Source organism: Lepidochelys kempii, chromosome 1 (genome assembly GCF_965140285.1).
Source record: "Lepidochelys kempii isolate rLepKem1 chromosome 1, rLepKem1.hap1, whole genome shotgun sequence".
NCBI classification, from domain to species: domain Eukaryota; kingdom Metazoa; phylum Chordata; order Testudines; family Cheloniidae; genus Lepidochelys; species Lepidochelys kempii.
In genome coordinates, this window is record NC_136380.1 from 336,592,754 (window position 1) to 336,607,726 (window position 14,973).

The following is a 14,973-nucleotide window of genomic DNA, read 5'->3' on the forward strand; positions in this document are numbered from 1 at the left end:
ATCCTGTCTGCCAACAGTGGCCAATGCCAGGTGCCCCAGAGGGAGTGAACCTAACAGGTAATGATCAAGTGATCTCTCTCCTGCCATCCATCTCCACCCTCTGACAAACAGAGGCTAGGGACACCATTCCTTACCCATCCTGGCTAATAGCCATTAATGGACTTAACCTCCATGAATTTATCCAGTTCTCTTTTAAACCCTGTTATAGTCCTAGCCTTCACGACCTCCTCAGGCAAGGAGTTCCACAGGTTGACTGTGCGCTGTGTGAAGAAGAACTTCCTTTTATTTGTTTTAAACCTGCTGCCCATTAATTTCATTTGGTGGTTCTTAAGTTATGGGAACAAGTAAATAACTTTTCCTTATTCACTTTCTCCACACCAGTCATGATTTTACAGACCTCTATCCTATCCCGCCTTAGTCTCCTCTTTTCCAAGCTGAAAAGTCCTAACCTCTTTAATCTCTCCTCATATGGGACCCGTTCCAAACCCCTAATCATTTTAGTTGCCTTTCTCTGAACCTTTTCTAATGCCGGTATGTCTTTTTTGAGATGAGGAGACCACATCTGTATGCAGTATTCAAGATGTGGGCGTACCATGGATTTATGTAAGGGTAATAAGATATTCTCCATCTTATTCTCTATCCCTTTTTTAATGATTCCTAACATCCTGTTTGCTTTTTTGACTGCCGCTGCACACTGAGTGGATATCTTCATAACAAACTATATTTGAGGCCAGCTTGTGACTTGGACTATGCACCTGCACAGGGGTATAAAATGGACTTTCCATTTTGCTGCTCGTTAAGAGGCAGAGGGGAATCAGGCAGGGAACTGTGGTGGGGATGCTCCTGGGCGGGAGCAGATACCTACCGTGCTTTCTGTCCACCAAGATTGGACAGGAAGAGGCACAAAAGTGGTTTAAAGCCATTGGTGAGCTGGAGCCGGTTCGCACCGGTTCGCGTGATCCGGTTGTTAAATTTTGAAGCAGTTTTAGAACCGGTTGTTAAAAATTGTTACAGCTCCCTGAGCTCCCGGCCGGGGAGGCTCCCCCGGCCCTCCCCCGCCTTCCCCCCCTCTGGCAGAGCCTCAGTGTGCCGCATCGCCAGGGCCAGCGCTGTGGACCGCTCCTGGGCAGCTCTGTAGCACCTGCCACTTTGAGCAGCATGGTAAGGGGGTGGGGCTGCGAGCTCCAGCGGGCCACGCGGCATCCATACATGCTGCCCTGAGCAGCATGGTAAGCGGGCTGGGCCGGGGCTGGATAAGGGGCAGGGACCGGTTGGAGGGGGCAGAGATTCTGGGGGGGGGGGGTCAGGGGATGGGGAACGGGAAGAGGGTTGGGTAGGTGTGGGAGTTCTGGGGGTCTGTTGAAGTGGTGGTGGATGGGGTTGGGGCAGCCCGGGGACAGGGAGCGGGGCAAGTTGGGTAGGGGGTGGGGTCCTGGAAGGCAGTTAGGGTGGGGGTCTCAGGAGGGGGTGGTCAGGGGACAAGGATCGGGGGGTGGGGGGGTTGATGGGTTGCGGGTTCTGAGGGGGCAGGAAGTGGGTGGGGGTCAGATAGGGGGCGGGGACAGGCTGTTTTGGGGGGTACAGCATTCCCTACCCGGCCCCCAATACAATTTTGCAACCCCGATGTGGCCCTTGCGCCAAAAAGTTTGCCCACCCCAGTCTAGTTTATTATTTTATCAACAGAGGTCGCACTTGCCTCGTTCGTTATGTTGATATGCATTTAATAAAGCAATACTTTGTTTCTATTGTAATAAACATGTAAAAATGTATTTTTTATTGTTAAGTATGACTCCCAATGACTTAATGCATTGCCACTTCTTATGGAGAAAGGTACAAAAAATACATACTGTGGTACATCCCTTAAATCAGAACTTTTTATAGGGAACCAGTTGTTAAGATTTTGGCAGCTCATCACTGTTTAAAGCCACTTTTGACCTGCCCCATCCCCAGGCTTTTATCAAGCTCTCCACATCTGGACTAGAGTCCTGGAGCCAATGAAAGGGGTTGTTTTCAGAGAGATTGTTCTGTTATCTACCAGCATGTAGGAAATGAACTATGGAAACCATAGGGAAGTATTAAAATTAATTCACAAACCTCCTTCCAATGAAATAAAGGCCTGATTAAAAGCCCACTGAGGTCAACAGCAAAGACTCGCATTGACTTCAACAAGTTTTGGATTAGGCCCATAGATTTTTAGAACGCTGAGAAGTCGGTAAGTGCTTTTGCACTGCATTCTGAAGGAAAAAGCTGTTCCATTTGGTTTACTCAGGAGAGACTTTGCCATCTGTTGTCATAGGAGACCGAGTAACGAGATTTTTGTAAAAGAGAGGGGGGAAAAAAATCACTATTTCAATTTTTTCAGTTTATTTATTTTATTCATCTTAAAATGTTCCAGCACAGAGAGAATGTTTTGAGGAAGGAATATCATCAAAGCAACAGGCCCAATTGCTTCTAAGTGTCATGCCTTTTCAGTGTAAAGTAACCAAACAATTCTCTATCATCACATCCCTAAGTGTTTCTGAGTAATGACTTTTTTTAAAATTCATGGTAGCATTTACTACCTACACACAGACAGACAGCAGAATAATGATCAGCAAATGGTTGTAATTTGATCTTGTTTTATTCTGCAGCTTGTCTGCCTTCATCCATCTTCGGTTGTGAAGAAGTAACAGGTCCCCTCGGTCTTCAATGCAAATGTATGAGCCTATTATGAATGCATTGCAATGCTTTCATTTTCTATCCAAAGTAATGCCAATTATAAAAATAAACCCACTGATGGCTGTCACGCTGTGTAGAGTGGCTCACGACTGTGAGTGCCAACCTCAGGATAGATTGTCAAGAAGCAGGGCAGAGACCCCAAACTGTTTGTACGTTCTATCGTTAGATTTCACCAACTCAGTAAGAAGTATGACCTCCTAAAGCACTATAGCAGTCTTACCCTAGAGTCACAGAAAGTCCTGTTGGGCATTCCAGTCTCTCTTGCCACTCAGGCAAGCTGGACTCAGTGATAGATGGTTGCTATACACCAAAGATCACAAAATATCCAGGTTGGTCCCAGTCCCAAGAGACCAGTCACTTACCCCATGTCAATTTGTTCCCCAGATCTCACACCAGAGACAATGCTTGTAGCCAGTCCTGTAGTAAACTCTAGCTAAACTATCTAAAGCAGACAAACATATATACATAAATGAGTTATAGTCTATTGTTTCAAAGGTGACAGAGTTGTGGTAATGTCAGCTCTGAATGTCTTTTAGGGCTAACTCAAGTTGGCCCTGGGGATCTCTGCTTCTGTTTCCTAGCTCCGGCCCTCTAAACGTCGAAACAGCAAAAGAGATGAAAAAAATTTTGGTCAGTTATTTTTATTTCCTTCTTCCAGAATTCAAACTGATAGGATGAGCCCTTTTCTACGTAGCCCCATCATGGATCTGAGGGGCCAATTAACAAAGTCTTTGCATTGTGATGTCCCACTGACAGGCCTTCTTGATGGGCAGGAGACAATCCCTCCTAACTGGGTTTACAGTTTCAGAGTAAACATTTCTAGAGTTATAAAGCAAAATCTTAAACATTATCTGATAGCATGTGATAAAGAAATTGGAAGTGAGATTAAGGCATGCAGCAATTTACAAGCATTTCATAAAAGTCTGAACACATTGTTATAAGTCCAATCCCCCTCTTAACCATACTAACACACAGGTGAAATATACTGGTTTCCAGCAATGAATCTGTCAGTCCTTGGCTGAGGCCTAAAGCTTTGGCAAGAGCTGGCACCAGGTCTGCCAGTGCCACAATGGCTAGTTCCAAAAGCATTTCAGTTCATTTGTATATTTAGCCTTTTGCAAATGGCCTTCTCATGCCAACACAGCTACAGTCGAGATCTGAACTTTATAAGTACACATATTTAAGGAGCATCGTTCCCCTTTGCAAAATGATAGATGCAAAAGGTGGCGGCAGGGAGAGCATCTCATGAAACATTGAAATAACATGTTTCAATTCTGCAGCTCTTTTATTTCAGAAACTCAAAGAGAATATTGAGAACAATAGGAAAGCCATCAAACAGGATCATGTGAACAGGGTAGTAAAACATCCCCTCCTCACTGTTAGCTACCTCATGCAGAAAATATGCAATCAGCCCTAAAAATCCCCAACTCATCTCACAGTAAGGGTGTATTACTGGTGGACACTCATTTGCTCTAGGTATTTGAATTCCTCAGGGTTTAGTGAAACTGTCGAAACCTTACAAGTGTGAATTCTGTTGTGTAAGTAAAATTAATGACTGCTTTGTTGCTTCCCATATTTTAAGGCTTTAAATGAGTCTTATTGCTAGGGGTTTTATCAAAATGTAAATGTAAATCTGTCTGCATTTAAATTCTCAGAACTGATTGACCTCAAGACAGTGTTTCAGACTGGCATTTATCTTGGTGTTGTAAAGCAAGCAAACTACTTTATCCAGGCATGAATCCCACATCGCAATCTGCTTTAACTAACTAGGGAATAAGGCTCAAATGGAAAGATCCAGTCAAGCAAGTAAACATTGGAAAACAAACAAGGGCATTTGCATGCAAATGTATTACATTTATTCATACTTTGACCTCTTTTTCTATGGGAGGGCACAGTATTCTGGGCATTGCTGTAATGCAACTATTAAATAAATGTGAATTATATGAATAATTAAAATTAACGCTTGCCAGAGCCGTGTTACCAAAAAGAAGCTTGCAAGTTAGATATAGAGACAGAGTGAGGGAGTTCAATCTATTTAGTTTAACCAAGAATGTTAAGGAGTGACTTGGTCACAGTTTATAAGCATCTACATGGGGAACAATCATTTAATGTTGGGCTCTTCCGTCTAGAAGACTTAATGTAAAACAAGATCTAATGGCTGGAAGCTGAAGCCAGAAAAATCCAGACTAGAAATAAGACTAATTAATTAACCACTGGAACAATTTACCAATGGGTTGTGGTGGAGTCTCCATCACTAGCAATTTTTGAAACAAGATTGGATATTTTTTCTAAAAGATATGCTCTAGCTCAAACAGGAATTAATTCAGGGGCGTTCTCACGCCTGTGTTATGCGGGAGGTCAGACTAGATGATCACAATGGTCCCTTCTGGCCTTGGAATTGATGAAGTTAGGCCCTCATTCAGGAAACCATTCCTAGTCAGGAAAACACTTAAGCACTGGTTTAAATTTATGCTTACAGGCCCTCCTGAATAAGGGTCTTTAACTGCAAACTTTTTGCAGCAGGAACTCTGCCTTCCTCTGTGTTTGGAAGGACACCAGCGTAGTTCGAGCAAAACCTCAAGCTATGGCCCTTTGGTGCCATGCAGTGAAGAGGAGTCAGAACTCCTCAACAACACTCTGTGGCCTGAATAATGGCAAACCAAGAATTATGGCCTGGAGCTCATAACCAATACGACGGACGTGCCCCCAACAATTCCCATCTGAGCAACTCAGCAGAAGTGGGGTGGGTCTCCATGGAAGCGCTAGGGAGTAGGAGGAATCATGGCTCCGTCCCCTATGTCTAACAGCAAAAATACAGGATGAAGTCCTATCCCCTGCCACTATAACCTTCGGGTGGGCTAGAGTTTACTTCGTCACCCCTCTGCTAGAGCTTAAACACATCTATAGAAAAAGCACAGGGAGACACAGAATTCGGTGACTGAGGATTTTCAGCAAGGACTGCACAGGGTCAACCTCCCCACAATCAAGTCATCAACAACACCAAAAAAGGGATGAACTTAATTCTTAAGTACCAACTTTATAAAATCATATAATGATAAAGAAACATAGAATCATAGAATCATAGAATATCAGGGTTGGAAGGGACCCCAGAAGGTCATCTAGTCCAACCCCCTGCTCGAAGCAGGACCAATTCCCAGTTAAATCATCCCAGCCAGGGCTTTGTCAAGCCTGACCTTAAAAACCTCTAAGGAAGGAGATTCTACCACCTCCCTAGGTAACGCATTCCAGTGTTTCACCACCCTCTTAGTGAAAAAGTTTTTCCTAATATCCAATCTAAACCTCCCCCACTGCAACTTGAGACCATTACTCCTCGTTCTGTCATCTGCTACCATTGAGAACAGTCTAGAGCCATCCTCTTTGGAACCCCCTTTCAGGTAGTTGAAAGCAGCTATCAAATCCCCCCTCATTCTTCTCTTCTGCAGGCTAAACAATCCCAGCTCCCTCAGCCTCTCCTCATAAGTCACGTGTTCCAGACCCCTAATCATTTTTGTTGCCCTTCGCTGGACTCTCTCCAATTTATCCACATCCTTCTTGTAGTGTGGGGCCCAAAACTGGACACAGTACTCCAGATGAGGCCTCACCAATGTTGAATAGAGGGGGACGATCATGTCCCTCGATCTGCTCGCTATGCCCCTACTTATACATCCCAAAATGCCATTGGCCTTCTTGGCAACAAGGGCACACTGCTGACTCATATCCAGCTTCTCGTCCACTGTCACCCCTAGGTCCTTTTCCGCAGAACTGCTGCCTAGCCATTCGGTCCCAAGTCTGTAGCTGTGCATTGGGTTCTTCCATCCTAAGTGCAGGACCCTGCACTTATCCTTATTGAACCTCATCAGATTTCTTTTGGCCCAATCTTCCAATTTGTCTAGGTCCTTCTGTATCCTATCCCTCCCCTCCAGCGTATCTACCACTCCTCCCAGTTTAGTATCATCCGCAAATTTGCTGAGAGTGCAATCCACACCATCCTCCAGATCATTTATGAAGATATTGAACAAAACCTGTCCCAGGACCGACCCTTGGGGCACTCCACTTGATTCCAGCTGCCAACTAGACATGGAGCCATTGATCACTACCCGTTGAGCCCGACAATCTAGCCAGCTTTCTACCCACCTTATAGTGCATTCATCCAGCCCATACTTCCTTAACTTGCTGACAAGAATACTGTGGGAGACTGTGTCAAAAGCTTTGCTAAAGTCAAGAAACAATACATCCACTGCTTTCCCTTCATCCACAGAACCAGTAATCTCATCATAAAAGGCGATTAGATTAGTCAGGCATGACCTTCCCTTGGTGAATCCATGCTGGCTGTTCCTGATCACTTTCCTCTCATGCAAGTGCTTCAGGATTGATTCTTTGAGGACCTGCTCCATAGTAATAATAGCTTAATTTCTGGTACATAACAAGTCTACTTTCTAATCCACGTATATTATCTTCACACTTATACATAAATATAAATAAAAGTAACATATTAAATCTAAAGAGGTTGGTCCCCACAAAGACACAGTGAGAAGTAACTCAGAGATCCAAAAGCTTTGGTTGAGCTCCCCTGAGTCTCAGAGTTTTTGTTCATTCGCTCCATACAGTCTGCTGAGTCAAAAGCACGGCAACAATATCTTCCTCCTCTTGCTTGCTTGCAACTGGGACCCAGGTGGATTCTTTCTCCTTCTCTCCTGAGCTGTAGAATCACTCCATTAGCTAGTCAGCTAACTAACCAACAACCAGGGTTAAGTATATAAATGAAAAACCCTGTTATAAGAAATATACAAAGCTGAGAATAGCAAGCTATCCCAGATTTTCCCCATCATCACATTTAAATAAGAGCCGGCAAACCAGACTGGTTGAGACAATGTAACTACACTGGTTTGGCGAAAATCAAACAACATTCAAGGTATATGTAGTGAGGGGGCATGGTCTCCCTCCCTGACAGACAGGGAGAAAACTACGAGCGCCCCCAGGTGGGCAGAACCGGGACACCCATGGCCACCCCACCGGAAGCAGAGGGGCGGGACAGGAATCGGAAATATAAAAGACAGGCCCTCCAGCTCAGCTGAGGGTGAGCTGCCAGAGGAGCAGGATTTCTCTCCCCCAGGAGCGGAGCATGGACCTGATGGAGGCTGCTACAGTGCCAGAGACCCAGAGGGACTGCCAGAGCTGCCAGACACCAGGGACACCAAGAAGCTGTTGGGGCTGCCACTAACCCTTTACCCCAGTGAGACAAATGACAACCCCGGAACCCAGGCACCCCCTGATTGGGAGTGTAGGAAGGAGCCCAGGGAAGCCAAGTAGGGTTGAGCTGTGTTACTAACTGCAAGCCGGCCAGCATCTTGAGGCCAGATCTCCCCACTGACCCAGTGGCGGACCACTCTGCCACTGTTAGGGCCCTAGGCTGGGATGCAGTGGAGTGGGTGGGCTTGTGTCCCCCTATCACTGTCACCCCACCCCTGGGAGTAGCAGCCTCCCCACCTTTAGGCTAAGAGACCTGCACTGGTCTGACGCCCCTGAGCATCATCAATGGCTATTAGCCAGGATGGGCAGGAATGGTGTCCCTCGCCTCTGTTTGCCAGAAGCTGGGAATGAGCGACAGGGGATGGATGACTTGACGATTACCTGTTCTGTTCATTCCCTCTGAGGCACCCGGCACTGGCAACTGTCGGAAGACAGATACTGGTCTAGATGGACCTTCAGTCTGACCCAGTAGGGCCATTCTTATGTTCTTATGAGCTAGGACGCCAGATGGTTTTGCTGGCTCTCCTGCCAGAGAGCTAATCTCCCCCTAGACTGCTGTGTTGCTCTGCCTGACTGCCAGCCAGAGCCCTTACCTGTTTGCTGCCCTGCCCTGATTGAGGGCCCCAGGACAGATAGACTGCCTACTGCTCTGCCTGACTGCAAGCCAGAGCCATTAACTGATAAGGATCCGGCCCTGATTGAAGACTCTGAGCCTATAGACTTACCACTACCCTGTCCGACTGCAGGCCAGAAGCATTAACTGTATCCTGCCCCACTCTGGCTGAGAGCCAGAGCTCACAGACCCTATTGCTGCCTGGCCTGGACTGCAGGCTTGGACCTACTGACTGTCGGCTAATTCCCCCTGGACGGCGTCACTTTAGGAGAAAATTGTGACCACCTTACAGGATACAATTAAAATGAAAAAAATTAGTTATAGAAAGGGGATATCGGGAGGGAAAACTAACATTGCCAGGGCTTCCCTCTGTCGGAAAGTTAACAACAGCATTAATCTACTGCAAAATGCTTCAGAGTTAGAGTGAAACCAGCATGCTTTGTGCTCCGGTGGCTGAGCTTCTCCCATCCCATACAGGTCATGCCTCATTTTGCAAGGCAACTGCCATGACTACTTGCCCTCCATGAAGTCTCTGAGTCCAACTACAGAGAGCCTATTGAGCATGGCCAGAATTGCCACCCCCAATTCCAAAAATTTCTGGGTGTGGAAAGCTAATGTGCAGATGTAACACCGACAGACCCCAGTCGTTGGTGGGTGGGATTGAACTGGGGTCCTCTGAAGCTTAAAGCATGAGCCTCTACTGCATGAGCTAAAAGCCAGCTGCCTGTTAGCTAAGGCTGTAGAGCAGACTCATTTTATCTCTCTTTCTAAGTGGTCTTGGTGCCACTAGATGGGACAGAACACCACACCCAGGAGTTGTGTGGGTTACATGCTTCCCCTAGCTGAGGAAGCACATCCCAAGCTTCAGAGACCTCCCAGCTGAAATCCCGGACAAGCCCGCACTTGTAACATCGACAGACCCTGCTTGTCGGTGGGTGGGATTGAACCGGGGGTTCTCTGAAGCTTAAAGCATGAGCCTCTACTGCATGAACTAAAAGCCAACTGTCTGTTAGCTAAGGCTGTAGAGCAAACTCATTAATCTCTCTAAGTGGTTTTGGTGCCAATAGATGGGACAGAACACAACATCCAGAAGGTGTGCGGGTTACACAGATGCAGAGCAACAATGACCCAGTGACACAACTCATTCCTTCCCCACCCCCACCCTCCAGTCTCTTAAAGAGATATCTCCTTGTTAGACAAGTGAGTTACACCAGTGCAACAGAAAGCCTTGGGGCTTGGCTACACTTGCAAGTTAGCGCATTAAAGGAGCCCCGGGCGCACTATCTCACGACCCGTCCACACTAGCAAGGCACGTAGAGCGCTCTGACTCTGCGACTAGAGTGCTCCTGGTACTCCACCTCGGCAAGTGGAATAACGTTTGGTGCACCCACGCTGGAGCGCCGCAGCACCAGGGTGGACGCCCTGGTCTGTTAGTGCGCTCTGATCGGCCTCCAGAAGTGTCCCACAATGCCTGTTCTAGCCACTCTGGTCATCACTTTGAACTCTACTGCCCTGCCCTCAGGTGACCAACCGTCAGACCTGCCCTTTAAATTCTCTGGGAATTTTGACAATCCCCTTCATGTTTGTTCAGCCAGGCGTGGAGCACTCTCAGCGAATCTTTCCAGGTGACCATGCCTCTACGCGCCAGGTGATCCCCAGTATAGAGCAATGGTGAGGTGCTGGATCTCATCAGTGTTTGCGGGGAGGAAGCTGTCAGTCCCAGCTGTGCTCCAGCCATAGGAATTACGATACCTTCGGGCAGATATCAAGGGACATGACGGAAAGGGGCCATGACTGGGACACACAGCAGGGCAGGATTAAAGGGAAGGAGCTGCGGAATCCCTACCGCAAACAGCCGCTCCGGTGCTGCCTCTGAGACCTGCCATTTCTACAAAGAGCTGGACACAATACTTGGGGGCGACCCCACCTCCACTCCGAGTACCACCATGGACACTTCAGAGCGCAGTTCAACAAGGCAAGAGGAGGAGGAGGACCCGCAAAGCGGGAGCTAGGGTGCTGAGACAGAGGAAGACACCCGAGCATCCCTAGATGCATGCAGCCAGGAGCTGTTCTCAAGCCAGGAAGAAGGTAGCCAGTCACAGCGGCCGGTGCTTGGGGAAGGACAACCAGAGGAGGTTCCCAGTAAGCGGCTTTTATTTTGGGAAGGAAGTTATTTGGTGCAGGCTCTTGGGGCGAGGAGGGTTAGGGCTGCATGCATGCCTAGATGCGGAATAGGGGGTTGATGAGGCTCTCTCACATCATGGTAATCGGCCTCAGTGATCTCTTCAAAGGTCTCATCCAGAACTTGGGCAATGCGCTTCCACAGGTTTCTCGGGAGAGCCACTGTGGATCTTGTCCCAGCCAGGCTAACTTGTCCATGCCACTGTGCCGTGAGGGGTGGGGGGACCATTGCTGCACACAGGCAAGCTGCATATGGGCCAGGGCGGAATCCGCATTGCAGTAGAAGACCCTCCCTTGCTTCCCAGGTCACCGTCAGCAGTGAGATATCTTCCAGGATGAACTCCTGTGGAAAATGTGGGGACAGTGTTCAGTATAGGGGCCCCCTCCTGCTGTTGGCTCTCCCCAAGGCACAGAAACCCAGAGGCCAGTACAGCCATGAAACAATCATTCCCCCTGGACCCTGTGTTTACTCACCATTTTGGAGCTCCCATGGGTTATGTGCTCTTGCTTTGGGATGGGCAAATTATGTTATTGTGCAGACAGTGCTTGCCCTTAAGTGCGGGGAATCATTGCTTTGTCTGGTGTGAACAATGCTGCCTCTATTACGTGTTGCATTTTGCCTTTAAAGATGCCAAAATGATGGCAACAAAAATGATTAGGGGACTGGAACACATGAGTTATGAGGAGAGGCTGAGGGAGCTGGGATTGTTTAGCCTGCAGAAGAGAAGAATGAGGGGGGATTTGATAGCTGCTTTCAACTACCTGAAAGGGGGTTCCAAAGAGGATGGCTCTAGCCTGTTCTCAATGGTAGCAGATGACAGAACGAGGAGTAATGGTCTCAAGTTGCAGTGGGGGAGATTTAGGTTGGATATTAGGAAAAACTTTTTCACTAAGAGGGTGGTGAAACACTGGAATGCGTTACCTAGGGAGGTGGTAGAATCTCCTTCCTTAGAGGTTTTTAAGGTCAGGCTTGACAAAGCCCTGGCTGGGATGATTTAACTGGGAATTGGTCCTGCTTTGAGCAGGGGGTTGGACTAGATGACCTTCTGGGGTCCCTTCCAACCCTGATATTCTATGATTCTATGATTCTATGATTCTATGCAACCTTGAGATCTCAGCCGTCCATGTTATCACTGCCCAAAAGACCCCAAAGAATCAGAAAGAGGCCACATAGAAGCAAGGAAGACATGTTGCATGAAGTAATGCAGCATTCAAGTCATGAAAATCAAAAAGTGCAGGAGTGGCAGGACAGTGAAAGGAGGATCCGTCAGCAGAATGAGGAGTGCCGACAGAAAAGCGCAGTGCTCTGGCAGCAAAGCATGGATCGGCTGATAAGCATAATGGAGCGCCAGGAGGACTCGATCCAGGCACTCGTAGCCATGCAGGCAGAGCACTACCATGCCCGACCCCCCCGCAGCCCTTGTCCAAAAGCTCTTTCCCTTGTGCCCCCATGTCACCTCCAACCCACTCTCCCCAACATCCGGGTTCTTACCACCACCAGCTGCCTCCAACACCTGTAGCTTCACCACCCAGCCCTGAAAACTACGACCCTTACCCACTGCACTCAACCCTCATCACCATGCAGTATAGCCATCCTGAAGAGCAGCACTCATTGCACAGCACTCCAGACAGGAAGACTGAGTATGATAACAGAACATACACAAATCTGTGAGTGTACCGTTCCCCACCCCACCCCCTTGCCCTGTCTGTTTCCCAAGCAGTTGTGTTTCTTTTCAATAAATTAATTTTCTTTTCAATAAATGGATTTTTTGGCTTTGAAAACATTCTTTATTATTGCATAAGGTAAAAGATACCTTAGCCCAGGAAAGAAACAGGCACTGCAAGTCAGCGTAGCAAACACAGATTCCTACTAACATTGGAACCACTTTACTTCACTCCCGTGCAGGGCACCAGACATTACTGGTGGCTTTCAGCCTCAAATTGCTCCCACAAGGCATCCCTAATCCTTGCAGCCCCGGGCTGTGCCCCTCTAATAGTCCTGCTCTCTGGCTGTTCAAATTCAGCCTCCAGGTGTTGAACTTCTGAGTTCCATGCCTGAGTGAATTGTTCACCCTTCCCTTCACAAATGTAATGGAAGGTACAGCACACGGATATAACCACGGGGATGCTGTCATCAGCCAGGTCCAGCTGTCCATACAGAGAATGCCAGCAGCCCTTTAAACAGCCAAAAGCACGTTCCACAGTCATTCTGCACCGGCTGGCTCCTTGCTGTGTCAAGGCTCCCTGTGTAGGGTTTCATGAGCCACGGCGTTAAAGAGTAAGCAGGGTCTCCAAGGATCACAATGGACATTTCGACTTCCCCATGGTGATTTTCTGGTCTGGAAAAAAAAAGTCCTGGCTTGCAGCATCCTGAACAGGCCGGTGTTCTGAAAGATGAGTGCGTCATGCCCGTTTCCAGGCCAGCCTGCATTAATGACAGTGAAACACCCACAGTGATCCACAAGCACCTGGAGAACCATAGAGAAATATCCCTTCCGATTAACGTACTAGGAGGCTAGGTGGGCTGGTGCCAGAATTGGAATATGTATGCCATCTATCGCCCCTCCGCAGTTAGGAAAACCCATTTGTGCAAAGCCAGCCACAATGTCATGCACGTTACCCAGAGTCACGGTCCTTCTGAGCAGGATGCGATTAATGGCCCTGCAAACTTGCATCAACATGATTCCAACGGTCGACTTCCCCGCTCCAAACTGGTTAGCGACCGATCGGTAGCTGTCTGGAGTTACCAGCTTCCAGATTGCAATAGCCACCTGCTTCTCCACCGTCAGGGCAGCTCTCAATCTTGTGTCCTTGTGCCGCAGGGTGGGGGCGAGCTCATCACACAGTTCTGTGAAAGTGGCTTTTCTCATCCGAAAGTTCTGCAGCTACTGCTCGTCATCCCAGACTTGCATGACGATGTGACCCCACCACTCAGTGCTTGTTTCCTGAGCGCAAAAGCGGCGTTCCACGGTGGTGAGCATGTCCGTGAATGCCACAAGCAAACTCGTGTCATATGCGTTACTGAAATCGATATCATCGTCAGCGCCCTCACTGTCACTTTGGATCATAAGGAATAAATCGACTGCCATTCGTGATGTGCTGGCGAGACTCGTCAGCATATTCCTCAACAGTTCGGGCTCCATTCCCGCAGACCGAAAGGGAAGACAGAGCGCGCAGTACAAAGATGGCGCCAAATGTGGACGGAAGCACAGGGATTGCTGAGATGCGAACCGATGCAGCACAGGGCGTTGGGACAGGACCCAGAATGCCCCGCACCCCTCGCCCCCTTCCCACAAGCCACAGCGCCAGGATGGGAAGAGGTGCTCTGTGGGATAGCTGCCCATAATGCACCGCTCCCAAAGCCGCTGCAAGTGGCGCAGATGTGGCCACGCCCGTGTGCTTGCAGCTATCAGTGTGGACAGACGGCAGCGCTTTCCCGACTGCGCTCTCCGAAGGCGGGTTTAACTCAAAGCGCTCTTCATCCGCAAGTGTAGCCATGTCCTTGGAGTCATTACGCCTGTCTGAAGCACAGTGCCACCTGCTGCTCTCCTGGGGCGATGCCCGACACACTGCCCCTTCTCTGAGATCCCTGCTCAGAGCACAACTTCTCCATAAATAACCAAACAACAGTTTTAAGAAAATGCTGTCCCTGGGAAAAAACCTTACAGCCCATTCCTTGCAGGGCATCGCAAATTATTTTCACTGCTCAGCATGAGGCTAATGGCAGCTTGATCGAAATCCCGTCACAAAACACCGGAGCGGGTGGGGGTTATATTTTGCACTCCGTTGGCCAAATTGCTGCTCTCAGCTGGAGTAATGTGACTAACATCAAGAAAATTACTCCGATTAACAACAGTTTAAGGGTGAACAAAATGTGCCCACGGTGAACAGCGGCAGATTAAGATTTATTGGGGCCCTAAGCACAAAGAATTTTGGGGCCTTCAACAACCCCTTTGCCATGGGGCCCTGCCCCCTGCTCCTCCTCTTCCCCCTGAGGCCCCACCCCCTGACCAGGCCAGAAGCCAGAGCTGGTCCATGGTAAGAACCATGGTGCAGTTGGGCTACTGTGGGGAGCCCTGGACCCTCCACCTGCCCTGTGTAGCATGCCCCCGGCCAGTGGCTGCTCTCGCCGCCCCCTCCCCTAAGGCAGGTGGAGGGTTTGGGGCACCCCACAGTGGCCCAGGCTCCCTGGAAGGCTCCTACTATGGCCC

The 14,973-nt window shown here is 48.5% G+C and overlaps 1 protein-coding gene across 8 annotated transcripts in view; it reads left to right on the forward strand.

Moving 5' to 3' along the window:
* GRM3 (glutamate metabotropic receptor 3) overlaps positions 1–14,973 on the forward strand; it is a 151,732-nt gene that overhangs the window by 49,398 nt on the left and 87,361 nt on the right. For 4 of the 8 annotated variants that reach the window (XM_073328672.2, XM_073328666.2, XM_073328669.2 and 1 more), the window contains exon 3: positions 4,374–4,524. The exons of the other annotated variants lie outside the window; for them this stretch is intronic. The gene's annotated coding sequence lies outside the window, so the exon portion shown is untranslated. The remainder of the gene's footprint in view (positions 1–4,373; positions 4,525–14,973) is intronic. 8 annotated transcript variants of the gene reach the window in all.